We start from the raw sequence: 12,678 nt of genomic DNA, 5'->3' as shown, positions 1-12,678 counted from the left end.
AACTATATAGGACTACTAATGAATTTTTTTTTTTTTTTTTTTTTTGCCAGAGGCACAGAAAGTGTTTAGATAGGCATATCCACTCCCCAGCTCAGTGGAGTGGCGCCTGGTGGGTACTTCTTGGTCTTTATAAATATGAAGACTATTCAGCCAACAGAGAGAGAAATCATAGAAGGCAGCCTCAATTAGAGGGACTAAGAGGCCTGAACAAAAGCCTTTTCAGTTCTTTACCAGCTTCAACTATGCTACCACAYGGAGTTGATTCTTGCATTAAGAGAACACAACAAATCTCAAATCTGAGCCCATTACGCAGAAAGGCAGCAATTTTATTGTACATTAATGCCTTTGTAAAACTGCAATTTGCTAGTCATCTGTGTAAGAGGTTCTAAACAGACAAACATCATTATTCTCATGCTTTTATACAAGCTAACCAACGTATGACAGAYAGATACAAAGCAGTAGAAATATCTGCAAGAAAAACAAGCGGTCATCTCCACCGCTGCTCCRTTTGATCTACTGACCCATCCTATCCAGGAGGGAATTCCTTTTAGGATGACGCAGAAGAGTCATCTGCAGAGCACTGTACCCCTATAAGGGGTACATAAGTCATCTCTATTCAAACCTCCTCAGAAGAGGAGGAAATAAGTTATCAGCAACATTCCCTACAGATTATACACAAGATTCTTTACACATGTGAATCAGGAAAAAAAAGAAAGCAATAGTATGAGAACTGCCAGAACTCCAGCCTATAGCAGCTTTCTACAGAAGAACATGATAAAGCTGCCACGTTAGCAAGTTAACCGTAACATTGATGGTGTTCATGCTGCTAGAAAGTCAGAACACAACCCTGACCTCGRAGCCAGGGCAGAGAGGTCTAACTAGATGCTCTGGGCCTCCAGCAGGTTATCACGATTTGGAAGCTAGAATTTCTGTCCTAAATACAGCACCAGCAACACCAGTGAACATGTGAGCAGAAGACAACACAAGGGAGAAAACCTAGAATCAGGCCTCCTGATTTATACCCAAGGAGTTTGGTCCCCATAACATCACATCTGAAAGCAGAAACTCTTGTAAATGTGAAAAGTTCAGCTTCCATAGGGCTGCCCCAGTCCTCTTAACAAGGATGCTGCCCCAGAGAAGGCCTTTGTAAGATAATTTGGCTCTAAAAGAGCATTCTCTAACTAGTGCTTTGAGTTTACTTTTGTGTTCTTACCTAGACAAAGTGAAAGATTTCCTTGCAAGTCCAGAGCAGTTTTGCAGCAACTGTAGCTCTATTTTGTAAGATTTTTACAAAATGCTGAGACCTTTCATATTGATTTGGAAAGAAGCRCAGCACTGCAGAGGGACACAGCAGCTGCAGAAGCCAGTTTTAATGTTTATATACCTGCCCTTTTAGACTTTGCTACTCTCCCTGGACCCTACTCTACTCAGTGGCCATAACCCCACAACTCTACCATGTTATCACACCGTCCTGTCATGCACTTAAGGGCCTCCTTCCCTTCCTTAACTAGCAGGACTAGTAGCAAGTTGGGTACTGAAGTTATCAGTAGTGCTGTGGAATTGCCTAATCACTTAAAGTGCATTAAGACAGCAATTCTCRTGCTAGCCAGTGAGGCTCATTCCAGATAAATTCAGGCCGTTTTTAAACAATTTAAGTACAAGCCATAACTCCCATTCATTTGAGAAGTGTTATATCAATGATGYTTCCCTCTGAAAGCTCTTCTGGGTACAAACCTCCTCATCTTTTAAGCACAACACAGATCARTCTGCAAAAGCACTGAGACAGTGCCATGCTTCAGTCATTAACCTCATGCTGATTTTAATCAAATCCTTGGAAATGTAATAAATGCCTCAGACAAGTCAAATTCCCAGCTGACACAGTGCTCAAAACAGCACAATGGAGCTCAAAAAAAAAAAAAAATCTTCAAATCCTGCATAAGCATGAGCTTACAGCAAGGGTTTGTCCTTACTTCAGCGGTAATGTGCAACTCTGCAACTCACAAGGAAGTTGTCACTAGCAATCTAGCAAATAAAAATTCAGTGAATGTTGTATTCAATGAATATTCAGTGAATAATAAGAATTCAGGGAATTTACTCTAGTGTTTAAATATTCAGGCATGAGCATACTGTGCAAGTTCAGTATTTAGTTCTTCAGCTCTCATGAGGTGTCAAATTTCCACCCCTCATCCTGTTTTTCTCACCTAGCTGTCAGAGCTAGCCAGTTAGTCTTGCAGTGAGGCAGAAGATACTGCTGACAAAAAGGCAACCAACTGCTAACCCTGTTCCCCCACAGGATTCATCTAGCTAGACCATGCTAACTAAGTTTCCTTGGTCACTGACCTCCTGGGGTAGACAGCAAGTCCCAGCTCCATCTAGTTTGATTAGGTACTAGCAGCAGAATCAGTCTTGAACCAGGAGGCATTTGCCTGTCAAGCATCCTTCAGTCCCAAACTGAGCTTGGGAGGTCAGGCTTCCATCTTCACTTGTGGTGGCATAAGCCACTCTCACAGATCTGCTTGTGTTTGATGGAGGCAGGTAGGTAGGTATTCAGTCTCTCCTCCATGAGTTTGAGCTAGAGTCACATCTCCCTACAGGAATTGCATCCCTTTAGCACAAGCAGTTTTACAGACTATGTTAAGCATCTAACTTAACAGGTCAGATGCATGAGTCACTAAGCTGCATCAGGCTTCTTCAGTCAGGCACACAGCACCATGACAAGCTGAGTTAACCAGCAAGAACCTCATGAAGTTCATGAAGGGGACTGCCAAATTCTGCATCTGGGGAAGAATAGCCCAGCCAGCAACACTTTTCAGCTGCTCAATTCCCAGTGCGTAACTTGTGCAGAAGAGGACCTGGGGGGTCCTGACCAATGCACCCTTGAGGCAATGGCAGCCCGAGATCCCTTGGGCTGCAGCAGGAAGGGCATTGCCAGCAAGCCAAGAGAGGACATCCTTCCTCAGCACTAAGCACTGGCARAAGCACATCAGAGAACTAGACAAGAGACGTGGACACACTGGAGCAAGCCCCGCAAGGGGCCACAAGGCCGGCTAAGGGAGCGGAGCATCTCCCATATGAGACCMAGAGAGCTGCAATTCAGCTTGAAGGAGAGAAGGCTCAGGGGGACCTTATTAAAGAGTATAAATACTGGAGACCACAAGGACAGAGCAAGACTCTTCATGGGCGCATGCAGGGACAGGACAAGAGGCCTTATAATCTCATTTGATTTTTTTTAACAAAGATTTATAATCTAAATTGTGCTTAACTATCAAAAAACAATGTAACATACTGGAATGGACAAGCAACATCTCAATGGTTTCAAGTACATAAACAAGGCTACAGGGCCTTAAGTTTTTAAGGCTGTTATAGATGAAAATGGAAGGCTGCTACAAGAGTCAGACTTCTTGATGTCCACACTAACAGGAATTGCTTACCCACCAAAAATGGAATCTTAGAGCAAACAAAAACAAACAAACAAAAAAAACAGGAGCAGCTTCCCCAATGACAAAGCTTAACTCTGGTTAACTGAGACAACTGGAGCTGATTCAGTCAGAACAATCTGAAAACACACCACAGTTAAGCTCCTGCTCTCTAATGAACAATAACAAGTGCTCATCAAAGCACTCATCTTGAAACAGTTCCTTACAGAAGGCCATATACTTAGTCTTCAACACGCAATCCAGACTTTGGACTTCTTCAGAAATTCAGAATAGGAGATACCTGAAATGCTTTGTCATGTTTTGAGTAGAACTTTGTCATCCTGTAATAAACCTAGCACTCAAGCAGGAATGAAGCTCTGTGATTTAAGCCACTAGCTCACAAAGCCTTTGACCTCAATATTACATTTAAATCTGAAACACTCTTTGGCCTTTTGTATGAACAGAAGTCCTGCCCACAGTTGGGATGATATCTGGTCCTCCAACAGGCTTCTGGAAAGTGATCTGTTTTCTACTCAAAGATCCATGAAGACCTAGGAAAAAAAAGTGACAACTCTAGATATTTCAGCATGTTTATTTTGCTTTCCAACCCTGCAATTCAACTTCAGATTAGTTTTGCCACAGCTTAAATTTAAGAGGAATATACTAAACTCCAGTTCAGTTGTACCTTTAGTGGCCTGAAACACTCAACACAAATCACATCATCTGACAGCAATACACCCATCCATGAGGTTACAGCTGACAGACTTGGGGCTTAAAATGTGCTTATAATCCCAGGACTTGCAAGCTAGCAAAGCTTGTTAAAAGGATCTGCATTCCCATTATTTTCATATTCTGATAACTGACAACCATTCAGCCCCTTCTTAACCACTTCTGCAACCCTTAGAAAGGCTGTGGGCTAAAGGTCCATGTAAAACAGCTGAGAGCAACTGCTCTAAGCAAGCACCCTGTCACTGTGAAAAGACTCAAGCAGCTACTTACACAGCAGACTAAATAACAGTCTCAGATTACATGACTTCATGACTTTCATTTTGACAGGTCTTGGAAAGCACTCATTTTCATATTTCAAGAACAAGAGACAAAACAGATCCTCTAATATTATTAAAGCAGTATTTGAAAGAACATAAAAGAGACAAAGTGAGAAGAATATAAACTTAACTTGCTCAAGTGACATGACAACTTGATATTTCTGGGGCAGGCATTGAAGAAAGTTATTTAGCCCTGTTCAGCAGGCCAAAAGAAACCACATAAAAAGCAATTGCTCCCTGGCAACCAGTAACAGTTTAATATCTGTTCTATAACCTCTTATGAAGGGCTGGATATCGATTGTATCATACAACCACCAGAGAAAGTGTAAACATTTAAGACTGCCTGCTAACCTCCTTGCTCCATCCAAGAGCTAGGAACAAGCAAGAGAATTGTGTCATCCCTACCTGATGATGCTACAGAGCAGCAGACAGACAAGAACCTCAAGAAAACCTAAGAACTGAAGTTCTGCTGGACTGCAGGACTCTGGGTCAAGTTAGAGTTGGAGAATGCAGTTCCTAGGGTTCCTGTTGAACCTAGCTGACTATAGGGAGTCAGGAGCTTTCATAAATCAGTCATGCAAAGTTTACTCCATGTATGAATACAGCAACATGCAGGAAGCAGCAAACACATCAGACCCCCGTTCACCTGCTTCCACCACCAGCCCAACCACTGCCTTCTGCACAGCCCCCCAAAGGATGCTGCTCCCATCCTGTGTYGCTTCAGGCTCCTTCCTCCAGGCACAAACAGCCAACTGCCCTCAAACTGTTGACTAGTCCTAATACCACTAGGCACTTGCATCCCCAAGAGTGCTCACTAGCTCCACAGCTGCTGTGAGGAACAGGCTCCTTCAGTATCTCCATTCTGAAGATCCATTAATTAAGCTAAATTTATTATTTATCAGGAAGCAATTCACTTAGTCAAGTCTGAACCCAGTGAAAAGWTAACTTGGTAATTCCTTATTACAGCACAAGCCTTCACTGACAAGAAAGTGAAAAGATTTTACAAAGGAGAAAGACAAGATCAGACTAAGACAATGGTACAGATACTTAAAGATGATGTTAGGGCTTGTTCTGCTACCTTGTATGGCCACATGTGCTCTATTCGCAGGCCAGTCCTCTCGACTTGAGTTCAAGCAGAACTCCCGACTCAGAAATAGGCTGTTTTACACAGCATTTGGTGCTATAGCAGTGTATTTGCTGCTTAATTAGCAGGGCTTCACCTGCAGAGAACTTCAATCCTAAAAGAGGCATTAGATAACAGAGCCTTTATATCATACTGAATAGAACAGGAGGCACTAGTCAGTGCTCAGTCATCATTGCCCCAACTTGATCATAATGTCTCAACTACTTCCAACCAGATCCTCAGTACCACTGCACTGACAATYAGAGACAAGCCCGAGACTTTTAAAGGGTAGCCAAAAAGGAATATTGTCCAGTCAAATTAAGCTTTCAGAAGGGATTTTTTTGCAGAGCATTCCAGTTAAATCTTCAAACTAGGCATTCTTTTGCTAGCATGTACATAAGACTAGTGAAAATAGGTCAGCTTCACTTCTCTCCATGCATGCTTCACATACAAAGCAATCAAGTTGGCTCAATTCAAGAGATGTAAAAAAAATTTACTAAGCTCTAGCACAGTAAGCTACTATTTAGGGAATAGAAAAGCTTTCAGAGAGCTTCCATGAACATCTTAGCACAGGGAGTGAATGCAAAACCCTAACGGTAAGGGGTTTGCATCACCCGATCCTAAATGAAGAGTTCAGTGCTCAGAGGCCAGAAGCTATTAGGAGAGTAGATAAGGCTATTTTGACAACTCTGCTACAAGCGAATAAGCTGCAACAACTCTATTGTCAAGACTGTATTGTTGCCTTTTTTTTTTTTTTTTAAGTTACTTCCACCAAGGAAGTCACATGCAAGACATCCCACGAGTCTGCTCTGCACCCGTGAGCCCCTTCCCTCAGCTTGGGAACTTCAGGATCAGGAGATGAGAAGGGGGAACCAGGAAAAAAAAAAAAAAAGAAAACACACAGACCCTTAAAGGAGCCAACAGACCGAGGACAAGAAGCCCAAAGCCCCCAAGGACGTTCCTGCCTTGACGGGCACTTCCCTCCGCCTCGCGGGAGGGGCAGGGGCCAGGCCAGGGCRCCCGGCGCTGCAGCAAACCGGCGCTGCCCGCGTGGCTGCGGGCGCTCACGGCAAGGCCGGCCGGMCAGGGCGCAGCCCCGGCTCCATTTCCACCTCCGGAACAGCCCGCAGGGGCCGAGGCCGGCCGCAGCCCGTGCCCGAGCACCGAGCCGGGCCGCTGTCCCGCGGCCGGGCGGGCAGCTCCGGGCCGGCCCCGCCGCCTCCCGCACAGGCCCGAGGGGCAGCGGCCCCGCGGCGCCCCGACCCGCGCCCGGCTCCAGCCGCCCCGGTGCGGTCTCACCAAGGGCAGCACCGCCGGCCGCCCGCTCGACCGCCGCTCACCTGAGCGCCGAGCCCGTCCCGCTGCGCGGCGGCGGCCGCGCTCCCCGCTCCGCTTGAACCGGGAGCCGCCGCCCGCGCCCTCATGGGGGTGTCGCTCCCCTCCACCCCCCGCGCACTTCCGCCCTCGCCGCGCCCCGCGGGAGCGCGCCCGCCGCCGCCCGCCCCGTCACGTGGCCCCGCGCGGCCAATGGGGCGCCGCGGCGGGAGYGGCCGTTGGTGCTGAGGTGGCCGCGGTCGCCCTAGTGACTGGGGGAGGGCGGGTGGCTGTCGTTAAACGGCTTCTCCCGATTCAAGTGTCTGGCCGGGTCTAATTCCCCACCTTGGCTCGGAGATGAGGGCAGAGGGCAAAATGCCGCCTCCTGTATGAACAGCAGCCCGCCTGTTAGCGCCCGCCTCGGGGAAACGCCGAGTGTCGCCCGGGACGGCGGCGTCGCCTTGGCTGGGAGGGCAGCGGCAASGGACCGGCTGCGGCTCCCGCCTTCACCGTGGCAGCCGCCTAGGGGCGGAAGGGAAGGAGCTTCAGTCTGTCCATGCAGGGCTGGGGCCAGCCCCTTGGGAATGCGAGGGCGCAAGGAGCAGCCCCCGGCGCCAAGGCAGTGCGGAAAGCAGCGCGGCTCTGCAGAAGGGCCCGGGAAACCGGAGTCTGGAGGAAAGGGTGCAGGAGCGCTGGGGGAAAATATGTACAGAGACAGTAGGAGAGAACGAGAAAAAAGGACAGGAATGAAAATAAAGGTACTCGTCCTGCAGCAGAAGCTGTCAGATTGAGAGTCACTGGCCACTTGATGCCATGCAGAGACAGGATAAACAGAGGAAAAAATATTACTGAATGTAAAAGAAGCTTTTTTTTTTTTTTTTTTTAATAGATAATACTTAGGAAAAATCACCAAAATCTTAGTATTTCTGGGATTACGCATGACTTGTTTTATAGATATTTTGTGCTGCCCATGCCCTTGCCATTGTCCATGCCCTAAAAAAAAGTCAAATATTATTTGGGAGTGTTTGCTTTTTAATCAGTGATTAGGTGTCGCCCTCACTGTCTTTCAGTATGCTGGGACTAATTGTTCAAAGGAGACTATTCATGGAAGTTAAACATTCTCAGCACATCATACCTATGAGATCAAGTCACCAAGATGATGAGAAGATGGATGGTCTTAAACAGAATATAACACTCATCTGCTGCCCATACCACAGTGTTGACAGTTACCTTCCCCCCCTTGCAAAAAGGTTAAGAAATTAAGCACATGTATCTTGCTTCTGTAAGGGAAAAAATCCATAGCAATCCATCCATGGCAAAGAACATTTGTCTGATGCCACATTTTGAATCGTTGTGTGTGTTGCCTGCTGGAGTCTCCATGGTTACCATAGGTAACATATGATACAGATATATTTTTGCTTCAGTACATTGGAGAGAAAATTTCTATAGAATAATTAGGGGAGGAAAATCTCCTTTGCATTATCATCTATATTACACTTAATTTGTTCTCACTGATTTACAGACAGGAGATGGAAAAAATAGCTTGAGGAGTAACAACTCTTTCATGTCATGGTTTGGTTTGGACTAAGGAATAGAGCAGGGCACTCTATAGGAAGGTATTGCAGAGAAATGGTTAGCTGATACATGGGTTACCCAAAAGAGYTCTAGAAAATAATGAGAAAGATATAAAACCAGGTGCATAGGTCTGGTCAGTGCTTTAATTGTTGAAACAACCAAGGGAAAAAAAAAATGAAGTTTTAAAAGGAATTAGGGCATAGATCCCGGCTGTTGTTTCAGGCAAAGAGCACAACTCAGAATAAAAAACGTATTTGAGGCACTACRAGGCCCAACAGGTTGCAAATGATGGGCAGAGGGAACTCCCTGTTCCAGCAGGGGTAAGCGACAGCAACCTTAGTGGTGAAAGGAAAGGTGAAGTAAGTGCTGAAGGGTTTGGAGGGAGCACCGTGCACTGCAGGAGCAAGAGCATCCGCGGTACCGAGGAAGTCGCCCTTTGCAGACTCACTGGTGTCATTTGCAATCCGTGCCAAAAGAAGAAATAAGGAACCGATTCTGTCCTGTGCGGGAGCCTGCGCACCTCAGCTGCGGGACAGGGACCTGCTGCACAGCTCCTGCCTCAGCTTCCAGGAGACYGAGACGGGAATGGTGTAAACTGCACTGCCGGTCACGACCGCCAAGAAATCGGAATTGAGTGGAGAAAAGAAGGGAGCGCAACAGTAGTCACATCTCCAGCTCCAAGACTGGGAAAGTAACACGAGAGCGGGTTAAACCAGCAGAGGTTTTGGGCCTTGCTGAGGGGTTATACGTGAAGTTACACGTGGCCAGAGTTCCGCAGCACCTGCCCAGGACAAAGCAGTGGGTCGGAACTAGAGAGACAACAMGGCGGCAGACTGGGCAAAACAGAGAAAATAACATTTTGTATTAGCTAACACACCACGGTACCCCTTTGGTTCTCAAAATATTGTTTCTTGCATGCGCTGAATTCAGCTGCCGGTGTTAATCTGTGCTTAGATAACTTGTCAGCAGAGGTACGTGTACACAGTGTGTGCCCAAGCAGAGCTTGCTCGAAAATAAAAATAATACAGCCAAAGATTGTTTTCACTTTGGGCATGGTAACCTAGTAACTGCAGGATATAGTTCATTTATATACTTAAGAGAACAAGCCTGACCTTGTAATGATGTGTGAATTTCATGATTTGAAAATAAATAAATAAAGGAGTAAACTAAATATCAGAAACAGGCAGTAGCAAAAGAAATACAATTGTGGCTTTTGCTAGTAGAAATCTCTAGTCTTCTGACTACAAAATGTGCCTCATTTTTGTTACACATATCAGTAAGTCACTACTTGGAAAAGAAAGTCCAGTAACAAATCAGTTTCTGATGCAGGGAACTTGGCAGGAAAAAGAAAGATCACAAGGTAGTTTTTAAGTGGGAGATTTTTACTGGCATGTGGGTAAGGCATTTCACATTCCAGTTTTATAACTGTTACATTTCTGATCAGTGTGTTATCAACAGCATGCRAGATAAAGGGCCTGATCATGGAGCTCTAATAGAATTTGTTAGAAATATCATTATATCCTAAAATTAACAGGAAAAAAAAAAAGGACTAAGGAAAAACAAGAGGTCACATAGTCTTATTCTCTGCCCCACAAGCAARATCAGTTATACATATATCATTTTTGGCATGCATGTGTTTAATGCAATAAAGATTGTGTAGTGTCTTCATAACAATTTATTTAAAATATTTGATTGTTTTACCACAAGAAAAACTTCAACAGTATTTGCCTTAAATGTTACTGACTGCAGTTTAGCCTATTACTTATAGCTGAGTTCATMCTGGGAAGAGCAATCCAATTTTAGTTTCTTTTGGCATCAAGCAGTTAATTATCCAAAATTCATTAACTTGTCACTCCTCAGACTTCTTGTCTGCCTTCAAAATAGCACCTGTTTTTTAAGTTGTCCCTCCTAGGTCATGTCACYTAATCGCCTGTTTCTGTCTCTTCCTTGGGCTCCCTCCAGCTGGCCCACGTTGCCTGCAGTGCGCGGCCGAAGGGTGCATTAACTAAGGCAAAGACAGTTACACATAGAGGGGAAGCTGCCTTTTGTGTCCTACGGATACTGCTGAATGTTACTGTCATATTATACTTGAGTCAATTGCATAAAAATTGGAGTTTAATACTGCAAGTTACTGGCTATGACAGCAACCAGTGTTCTTAGCAAGACAAAATCAATTCTTCAGAAAGATGTGCCAATAGATAATGTATTTTTAAAGAACTATATACTTCCATCTGCAGTCTCTGATTAAGTTGATCTAACTTAGAATGAAATAAATAATGACTTTCTAACACAGAAACACAGAATATCTTTTTATAAAGGAAAAATCCTTCATATTTGGTTTACAAGCTTCATTACTATTACTGCATTTTTTTCCTTTTCAATGTCTAATTTCAACATCCATTGCAAACATYTGGGAGACTTAAAGCCCCTGCAGTGTTTTACCTGGCAGTACAATTGTTTTTCCCAACCCATATCTTTTCCCAAGTTATGACTTGGTAAAGTTAGGCTTTACTTTGGACATCACTTTGGACTAGGCTGCCCACTATGCTATGTCAAATTAGAGAAGGTCTGATTTAAATGGGAGATTTCTACCCGAAATCCCAGCACTCTATGCAGTACTTTTAATGTTGAAATAAATGGCCACATACTTGTCTACCGAAATTCTTCTTCAGCTTCACTTTGCTAAAGATCCTTGACTCCCTATCCTTACACAATATAACACTGCATTATTCATTAGCTGCTTTGCCTCAAAACAGAGAGAAAAGCCTTAAAGAAGTGCCTCAAGTGGCTCTTGTAAGGAACCTGTAGSAATTTGTTCAATCCGTTGAAGTTTATATAAAGGTTTTTGTGGCTGAGAATATGCTAGCGTAAGTATCACATTGCTGTGACATTATTTTGTTCTCAGTTATCTAACTTGTTAAGAACATATTGGAGTAATGTGGCAATACTGCTGCACATGAGAAGATCTTCAATATTGAGCTGAACATTCATGGGGTGGTTTACACAGCTTCTTGGCCCGCAGAAAAAGACATTCCTTGTGCTTAGTAACCCAGTGCAATCCAAAATAGCACCTGCTTTTAGTTTCATGTTTAAGTGGGTAAGAGAACAATATGCTGTACACTGGAGGATTAAGAAAAATATTATAAAATTCAGCATGCATTGCAACTCATACAGACTACATGCTGGCTTCTGTRTTATCTTTTATTTTTCTCAGTTACTTGTAGCACATATTTAGGACCTGTCAAAAGAAACAGAGAGTGAAAACTCAGGAGGAATTGTGCTAGTTTGGGGTGTCCTCTGGCCAGAAGAGAAGTATGGACTACATCAGATGAGGCAAGAACACAGCTCAAGCATYTCATCAACCCCCTCAGATTTTGTGATTTCGTTGTGATTTATTTCTGAATAGGCATAAAAAGCCACACTATATTAAAAATTGAAACGATTACTAAGACCCAGGATATACGAGTTAAGTATAATAGTATGAGATTGCACAGGATGTTATATTTAGCATTCACAGTAACAATTATGCACAGCAGAAGGAGAAAAGAACTCTTGAGCACATCTATTTATTTATTTATTTGTATTTTAATTTAAAAGTTGTGGCCTTTTGCATAAAGCCCACTAAAAGGCATGTTTAAGGGTCAGAAATTCAGCTGCTGTTATTTTCCAAATTTCTTGGGAGCTGCATCGATCTACAGCACTTCCTTAAATAAGAAGTAACTGCAATCCCAAATACACATGGTATTTGCAGCCTAATAAATCGTTTGCTGAAGTGACATTCCCTTTAGCTTGATATTATCTTTTCCCTTCCACTACAGGGCCAGGTTTTAAGACCCTACAGACTGCCCTGGAGCAGAGTGACCAGAGCGGTGCCTTTCACCATTTTTGATCAATTAGAGTTTATTGGATGATGTTATATCTTGGCTTCTAAAATCTTGCTCAGCTGCTTTGATGTTATCACTGTTGGAGAACACAGTTTGACCATGTGTATCTGTATTATAAATCACGAAAAAAAACTCATTTAAAAAGTTCTGTCTATTTAGGATTAAAAAAAAATYGCAATAAGAAACAAACCCATGCTATGTCTATGTCTTTTAATGGGCTTTGAGAATCATGATTGCCCTTAATCACACAAATCACCTTTGTGTAACTTTGAGATCTTGTTTAGTAATGAGCTTTACACGTCTTTCAGAGAACAATAAAT

At 43.8% G+C, this 12,678-nt stretch overlaps 1 protein-coding gene across 2 annotated transcripts in view; it reads right to left on the bottom strand.

Annotated features, from left to right (window-relative positions):
- The window catches only part of RALB (RAS like proto-oncogene B), a 41,628-nt gene that overhangs the window by 14,239 nt on the left and 14,711 nt on the right, over positions 1–12,678 (bottom strand). Inside the window, exon 1 of one of the 2 annotated variants that reach the window (XM_026053995.1) lies at positions 6,926–6,970. The exons of the other annotated variant lie outside the window; for it this stretch is intronic. The gene's annotated coding sequence lies outside the window, so the exon portion shown is untranslated. Of the gene's footprint in view, positions 1–6,925; positions 6,971–12,678 lie in introns of those variants that run through there. 2 annotated transcript variants of the gene reach the window in all.

This window comes from Nothoprocta perdicaria, unplaced genomic scaffold (genome assembly GCF_003342845.1).
Source record: "Nothoprocta perdicaria isolate Ctin4 unplaced genomic scaffold, notPer1 scaffold_0, whole genome shotgun sequence".
NCBI classification, from domain to species: Eukaryota; Metazoa; Chordata; class Aves; order Tinamiformes; family Tinamidae; genus Nothoprocta; species Nothoprocta perdicaria.
This window is presented reverse-complemented; position numbering and strand designations above follow the sequence as displayed.